Below are 8919 nucleotides of genomic sequence, written 5' to 3' on the forward strand. Positions count from 1 at the left end.
GATATTTGTACAATATATGTACACCTTCAGGTCTGCCCAAGGTCAAGTTGAGCTGATGCTGTCAGAGTTTGCCTGCAGAAAAATAGCTCTTCTGTGGCCTGCTCTCCCCACTCTCCAGCCCCTTTAGTCCAAGACTTGGTCCTCATGATAAGGTGGGCCCAGGAATGCCCCGTACCGTATCCTGCAGCAGCTGCCCACAGCTGCCACAAATTCCAAGGGACCCCTACAGAGGGAACACTTTGGGCACAGTGTCTAGTCTGTTACTGGTTGGGTATAAACCCTGGGGGTTGTCGGTGAGGTGGACTGCATCGAGCCGACTTGAGGCCTAGAATAAAAACAAACCCTCTTGCATCCTCTCCTCTAGGCCAGGAATAGCAAATACTTCACATAGGGACTAACCTGTCCTCCTCTGGCTCCTTCCTATCCCATAGCAGACATTAATATAATTGATCAGAGCACTTTTCTAAAGAGCCTGGATGGAAAAGCATTCCACGAAATGCACAAGAGACAAAGTAGGTGCTTAAGTCTCTGGGGAAGAGCTATTCTCTTCAGGCAAGTGTAGGTCTGTGTTAGGCCAGCTGCAAAGGGATCAGAGAGATGAAAGTTCTAGGTCTGGCACCCTAGAAGTAGATGCTAAAAGGAGGATTGCCTGCAAGACAGTCATTAATGATATGCTCCCAGGTCAGGGAAGGGGATGAAGGCAGGGGAGGGGATGAAGGCAAGCACGGTGCAAGCTCAGCCGAAGGCAGCACAGGTGATTCACTCTGATGGGTAGGTGCTCTCTGCAGTGCAGGTTACACTCCGAGGAAACTGCGCATGCCTACTACACACCCTCACACCTGTCTGCTCTTGCTGCAGGGCCTCCTAGGGAGAAGCAAACTCCCAGGAACCCCTGTCTGTGTGTGCGTGGGGAGTTCTCCAGGGGCCAGAGGGCAGTCCTCCGAAGAGTCTGCATGTGCATGTGGGAAGCAAAGGCTCATCCGAACTGGGAAACAGCAAAATACCAATATTTTCCACTACTAAAGGCAATTCAAAAACACAAAACCAATCAGAAAGGTGCTGTGCCTGGCTTAGTGGTCCTAAGCCTTCCCAGCTCTGGAGAGGAGAGGGGAGGAAAGAGGAAGGAGCTTGAGCTCCTCATGGTCCATCCCAACTCAACCCCCCACTGCAGTTGTCCTGAGTGGATGGACAAGGGAGGAAGGGGTCGGGGACGCTGCCTGTTGCTGCCACCACGTCACGGGCATGCACGGACCACCTGGGAGAGGCTGCTGGCTCCTCATGACAAGAGCCGTTGGAATGGTGATCACTTCCATCTTCCCAGCACTGTGCAGTTGCAGAGTCCTTTTGTGGGCATGACTGCATTTTCATTCTCTGCAAGGTAGGCAGAGACTTGTTCCCACCAGCCCTGTGATATAAAGGGCTAGTGCTCTCTCCAGCACACTTCTTTGTGCTGCTTCTCCAATTAGTTCTATTTTTGTCTGGACTGACCCGATTGTACATATTCACAGCTGAACCGGGGAGGGTGAGGAGCTCGTGTACATTCCCCACCTTTAAATGCTCCTCTCCTTACTCTAGGTAATAGAATGATTTCTTTTTCTTTTGTTCAAAAGGATCTGGACTCTGAACACCTGGCCCAAGCGTTGGCTCAGCACCTGCTAGCTATTAAAATTTTTTACCCTCTCTGGGCCTCAGTTTCCTCATTTGTAGTGTAAAGAGGTTGGCCAGTCCCCGCTCTGAAATTGTGTGCACACATGGCTCCAGGTTATGGGAATTGTTTCTTTGTTCGTTAGGAACAAAGCACAGGACGTATATTTTAAAGGTTGCTACTATATTTTGGCTTCAATATCTTAATTTTTAGGTAACATTTTTCTTTAAGAGGAGGGAGCTGGCTGGTATAAGGAGACCTGCTTTTTTCTTTCTTTTCTTTCTTTTTTTTTTAAACATTAAAGCCCCTGTCTTCAGGGAAGAAGAGGCTGTTGGATGTGTTTTGAATGTTTCAAATCAAAGCCTGCCAAAGGATGGAGAGCTATAGGTTTCAATAAGCACCTTCTTTCAGTAATTTTAAGAATTTCACTTATGAGGATAATGAAATCTTCAGAAACCGTAGGAGACATACCAGAAAAAAAAAATATGACTCATCAGTGGAATTTTCCTAAATACTCTTTCCCTCTGCTCCATTTGTCTATCAGGAGGGTCTCTTTTGCAGATTCTGAAGATGTCTGCAGTCTAATTGGATCATCTGGGAGCCGGAGTGCCCACCCCCACCTTTCCACTACGCCCCTCCCCAGCATCCAGGCGCACTGTGGAAAACTCTGAGTTCTGGGGCCTGGGCTGCCATCATTTCTTGGTGTGTCATGTTGTGGCAGATGCTCCCGTTGGAAGTCCAGGCCATCCAGGGCAAATGCTTGTTTTCCTGCACCCGTTTCCTCCCAGTGTTGTTTTAATGAAAACAAACATACAAACGCACTATTTCTGTGACTTCTTTTAGATGCAGAGTCTGCACCGTGGGATTCGCAGGCCTCCGTTGGATGTGAAATGCCCCAAGGTCTGCGTGTGCAGGCCTGGCGCGTAGCTTGTGCCCCGTTCCTACGCAGGAGAGACGGGGATTCCCTTTTACAGGTTTTCTTGAGATGTTGCCAAAACTCATTCCAAGCTGTTTAAAGATTAAGAAATACATTTTTGAGAACTCGATTTGATGTAATTTCAGGAAAAGACACATGCATTTACAAAAGACGATGTAAAATCCTAAAAGACCCGGTTGAAAGAACGAGTGGATGTTTAATTAAAAGCAGGGGGAGTAAATGGATTTTGCACATTTTCGAGGATCAAGTTACCTAGAAAGAAAGAAAAATTGTGGGATGGGTATAACATAAACAAAAAGGGGAGTTCACATGGGGACTTTAAGAAATTAAAATCAAAAAGGACTCTTCAAACAGAGTGTCCATCTTGGGTATTAACCTCCAACATTGAAATGAAAACAATTTTGAGAAGCTTAAAAAAAAAAGACAGCCCCCATTTGGGCAGCCTTCAGATCTCTCGTGCTGCAGCTTTCTGGGGGAAGCTGTGGTTTCCCATCATTTGCGTGCTGGGTCTGACATGTATTCTCTGCCATGTGGGTCTAGGATTTCTCACCAGCTCTCCAAAGCCATGCTGCCTTGAAAGAAGAGGCCCCGTGCTGCTCTTGGAGGTGAGGCCAACTCTGCTGGCGAATCCAGCCTGATGGTGAGGAAATACCGAGCGGGAACCGGGAGACGTAGGTTCTGCTCATGTTTCTGCTTCTCACTCACTGCGTGACTCGGGATGGGATTAGTTTCTTTCTCTGAGACTCAATTCTCTCTCTATGAACAAGACCCTTTACAGTGCTGTCCAAAGGGATTTTCTGCTATGATGGAAATGTTCTCAAACCTGTGTCTTCCCATGAGGGAGCTGCTAGCCAGTGGCCATGGAGTCCTAGAAAAGTGACTAGTGTGTCTGAGGAATACAATTTCAATTTCATTTAATTTCAAATTAATTTCTTTTCTTTTTTTTTCTATAGAGACAGGGTCTCTTTTGTTCATCCAGGCTGAAGTGCAGTGATGCTATCATAGCTCACTGCAGCCTTGAACTCTTGGGCTGAAGCCATCCTCCCACATCAGCCTCCCAAGTATCTGGGACTACAGGTGCACACCACTATACCTGGCTAAGTTTTTAAATTTTTTGTAGAGATGGGGCCCCTGCTCTGTTGCCCAGGCTGGTCTTTATCTCCTGGGCTTAAGTGATCCTCCTGCCTTGGCCTCCCAAAGTGGTAGAATTATAGGCATGAACCTCTGTGCCAGCCTCAATTAATTTTGATTTATATTTAAATAGTCACACGTAGCTAGTGGCTAACCTATTAATATCGAACAGAGCAGCTTTAGATGTTGCTGAAATACCTTCGAGTTCTAAAGTTTTACGATTCTATACTCTACTATTCAGGCTTTGTATTGCTAATCAATCACAGACATTCATCAAATTGTTATTTGGGGCCTTGCCTGGTCCAGGCCCACTTTTCATTTCAAAGGAAAGAAAGATGAGTGAGGCAAAGTTCTTATTCCTAAGGGGCTCACAGTCTTGTGAGAGAGAACCATAAAAATCTAGAAATTGTAGGCTGTTAAGGGTGGGACTCTTGGGAAGATGGAAAGCAGAGAGCCGTCCTTTGTGGACATTTGTCACACATGGGTCTTTCACATTTGCTGAGCAGGGATGCACCATCAGGCAGTTTGTCCATCTAGATCTGGCCCACTTTCCCTCCTTAACCTCAAGCTAAAAGTAACCTGGACATCTGCCTGCTGCTGAGTCAAAACTTGGTTATTTTTAGCTTCAGGAGCCTTGAAACCCAGTTAGGGTAAACGACCTAAAAGAAGGGGACCGAGGGATTGAGTGTTTCATTTAGTAGTGTAAGTGCTGCACGTACTTTGAGTGCCAGACATTGAGTTAGGCATTGAGGGTGTGACTGCATGAGACAGGCACCGTCCTTCCTCTTGGGGAGCTGGTGTGGCATTTTAGAGGAGGCAGACAATGCACAAGTAAATAGAGACAGTGAGGTCAGATAGTGTTAAGAGGAAAAAAAGATGGTAGCAACTAATAAAAATAATAGTTAAGAAAAATCATGTGGGACAACCCAACCAAATCTGCTAATCTCCAGCTGTGGTCCCTGGGTAGCTGTTGGTATGGGAATAATGGACTTTGAGTAAAAAAAAATGAGTTCCAGGCCTGGCCATGCTGCTTACTTTGGTGTGAGAACTTGATTTGTTCTAGGGATGGAATAAAACAATGTATATGAAAGGGCTTTCTAATCACTTGAGCACGACAATGGCAAGGCTCTGTTGTTATTGCACGGGCTCCAAAATCTCCTTGTGGATAGCAATTGATGAGTTGAGCACCTCTGGTTCAGCACCTGGGAGGGAAGGGGAGACCCCCGAGAGGGATGGGGGGGCGTCATGAAGAACATCTGAGGGATGCTGAAGGTTAGGGGGCCTCACACAGTCTTCTCTGGAGCTCTTGGCTTCTGCCAAAGACCATCAGCTGCTGAACAGGCTAAGAGGCCAGCACGGTGAGACTGACTCTAATTACGCTAGAACCACCTGATTTCAACTATTCTCTATGTTACGTATACTGCCTATGTGCAAAGTCTTACTAAAAGTATATTTTGGCAATTTTTTGTGACACTGGCTGGGTGGGTGCTGGGAGTGTGTGGGCTCACTAGGGCAGAAGGGCCAGCAGCACTAGAGGAGCTCAGGTCATGCCCCCCCACTTTATGATTTTTCTTCCTCTTAGGACCAAGTGGGTGTGAAGCTGTGACACCAGGAGGAACCCGGGAGCATCCCTGGGACAGGATGGGGAAGAGGCAGTGGCTGCCCGGGCATCTGAACCTTATTTGCAGAGCACCTACAGTTCCCCTTGTGTTGCCCGAGTCCTGCAGTTCATCTTGTGTTTAAGAGCAAATGACACAGGGACTGACTTGGCATAAATTGCTTTAACTGCTGGGTGTAAACCTTGGTCATGGCACATTGGATTGGAAAAGCCCTACACTCATCTCATCCTCTAACATTCTAATTTAACAGATGAAGAAACAGGCCAGAGTGGGAAAGGGTCTTGCCCAAGGTCCCAGAGTTGGTGGCAGGGCCCTGGCGATCTGGTTCTAGATCTTCCCACAGAGGCAGTAACTTCAGAAGCAGGAGAGGGTTGAGGCTGAGAGGTCCTTCGCAAGCCCACTCTTTCTGTTCCCTGGGACGCCTGTGTCTTGTGGCATCTCTGACTAGCAACGTGGATGAAGCTGTTAATACATAGGAAATGTATGTTCCAGGCACTGCGCTAAGCATTCTACTGCATTGCCTCACTGGATTCTTGGTGCTCAATATCTCCCATTTGTCCCTGCAGATCCGCTCGCCCCGCTTCTCCATTCTGCTCCGTGCCCCACGTGGGATGCATTAAGGGGCTCCTTGCCCGCTTGGTTCTTTTAGTATGGAGACACCAGGGGAGGGCGGAGAGGGAGGACAATGCATTTATTCATGAGGCTCCTTTGCTGTCAGGTTGCTACCAGCTGGCTGCATCCCTGCATCGAAAGTCATGCTCACTTCACGGAGCTCCCAGTTTCTTTGGGTGTGGATACTCACACTTGTCCTGGTGCTTCTTCAGGTGTGGTAATGGCACCCACTTTTCTAGCCTTGGAGCACTGCACTCTCCCTTGGGGTTCTGCTACATCCTCCATACTCCTTTGTAAATGGTTCTTTTATTAAGTCCATCTTAGATTATCCCAACTTGAGTGCACAATCTGTTTCCTCCTGGGGTTCTGATGAATGCACAGCACAACAACCCATTAGGGAAGGACTTTTATTATCCCAATCTTGCACATGAAGACACTGAGACACAGAAAGGTTAGAAATGTACCCGATGTCACAGAGCTAGGTGAGCCCTGGGGATTGCAGAAGCTAGCTCTTGAGCGATGCATTATAGCCCCTCTTAGAGCAAGTGAGATGGTACATGGATGAGGGCTGGTCCAGAGCTTGACTTCCATCATGGAGAGCTCCCTGGCCTCTGTCAAAAGTCCCTCTGTGATCTGGGCTTCCTCACTGGCCCTCCTATCTTTAGCCAGGGCCATGAAGTGCCTGGCGGGCAGCCTGTAAGAGGTGACAGCACGGTGAGGTGCAACAATTTTCTTTGTTCTTGGACTTAAGATGAATTGCAGGACTTGGACAACACAGTGAGAATTGTAAGTGCTCTGCCAATAAGGTTCAGATGTCTGGGCAGCCACTGCCTCTTCCCTAGCCTGTCCCAGGGATGCTCCCAGCTTCTTCCTGGTCTCACAGCTTCACATCTACTTTGTCCAGAGAAAGTGGATAATAAAGTTTGTCTCTGTGGTTCAAAAACAGAACAAAACAACAAAAAACAAAACCCAAACAAGACAACCCCTAATTAATGAAAGGAGCAGAAATAGCCTCCCAGAGGTGGCAGGGCTGACAGCTCCCCCTCGATGATTTCATTAGGTGGTGATGGTTTTGTCAATACGACATGCTGCCCGGAACCACACACAGTCTCCTCTTCCGTCTGACAACATTTTTTTTTTCTTCCTTTGAGCTGCACGAGCTCAGGCTGGAAGTGACAGAAGCCAGCCTATAGCTCCGTTGACCTACTTCCCCGCCGGCTCTCCAGCCAGCAGCCCACGCATCATCCATTTTAACCAGCTTTTCAAGGTCGGGACTTTTCAATGCAGAGATTGGCTTTTGCTTGACGCAAAGCCAGGTACCATCAATTGTCCTGTTTACTAAATTTTCAGTGTTCCCTTTCTTTAGCTGAGTAAAAAGTATGGGTTGGGCTCCTGTTTAGGACAGATAACAAATGCAGTTGCTTTGAGCCTAAATTGGCCACTTGGTCTATACTTCAGGTGCTGAAAAAGCAGGTTTTCCAGTATTATGAAGCGCCCGGGCTAGACCAAACGCAAACAGTCAAGGATTCAGGCTGTCCCAGTAGACGGCCACACTCTTCTTTTTTGTGACGCAGACAAATGTATGCTCCACATAAACACAATGTCTTATTTTTCACTTTTATGGAAGAATCGAATGAAACCAGCTCTTCAGAGATAAAAAGCAACTGCTTTGTGTATCTATTACTGTACCTTTCATCTCGACAAGCTTTGTGAGAAACTTCCAGCTGGAGGTACATTCTTTTCTGGTTTGATAAAGATGAATTGTATTCAGTAAGAGAGAAAAAGCAAAATTTTCTTGATTATTCTCTAAATACAAAGTCAGGGGAAATGTGATTTTTTTTTTTTACCCAGTATTCATAGAAGTTAGTCCCCCTTCAAAATGACCCCAAATTTTCTGTGCTGCTCAGCACACTAAAACCGTTTGATCTTGAGAGGAGCTTGTTACATATTGAGTTCTGGGAGCTCATTAGAGAGTAAAGAGAACACATAGCTTTCTCTACTAATATCTGTTAATCGACAGTAGGTACAGGCGATATGGTGCAGTGGTTTATGGCACAGATTCTACAGTTTGAGTCTCAGCTAGTCTCCTTGTTAATTGCATGAATTTTGGTCCTTTGTGCCTCAGTTTCCTCATCTGGAGCATAGAGAAAATAACAGCACCCTCATAAGGTGTGTGAGAAGTAAATATGAGGTGTTTCAAACAGTGCCTGGCATATAGGTAGCTTTTTTTTAGCCCATTGGGGCTGCTATAACAAAAATGCCATAGACTGGGTAATTCATAAACAGCAGAAATTTATCACTCACAGTTCTGGAGGCTGGGAGGACCACAACTCATGTGCAGGCAGATTTGATGTCTGGCAAGGGTCTGTTCCTCATAGACGGTGCTTTCTAGCTGTGTCTGCATGTGGCAGAAGGGACGAACAAGCTCCCTAGGCCTCTCTTGATCCTTAATCACTGAGCCCGTTCACTTGAACCACCTCCTAAAGGCTATAGCTCTTAATACTATTGCACCGAGGTTTAGATTTTAACATATGAATTGGGAGGACCATAGCAGCTTTTCATAAGTGTTAACAATTATTACCTCCAGAATGATAGAAAGTTAGGAAGAAATCTAGCCGTGTGTGTGTGTGCGTGTGTGTATGAATGCACATATGTACGCACGTGTGTGCAGTTGAGTTGTTTGCTGGGAGAAGAGATCCTGGAGACAGGTAGCAAAGGAGGAGAACAAGACGGAAAGCAAGAAGAGACCACGTGCCTCTCAGGTTGCTGTCCTTGCCTGGGCAAGTAAGCAGAGAGGAATACATTCCCAACACAAAAGAGAAGAACACAGAGACAAAGGCACAGACACAGGGAAAGTAGGGGATTGACAGAGGCAGTCACACAAAGAGCAAGGGAGACAGAGAAACAGGGAAAGAAACCCGTTACACACGAAAGCAGAGAGGAAGGGCAGCACAGAGAAAACGTCAACATGAACA

Source organism: Microcebus murinus, chromosome 8, assembly GCF_040939455.1.
Source record: "Microcebus murinus isolate Inina chromosome 8, M.murinus_Inina_mat1.0, whole genome shotgun sequence".
NCBI lineage: Eukaryota > Metazoa > Chordata > Mammalia > Primates > Cheirogaleidae > Microcebus > Microcebus murinus.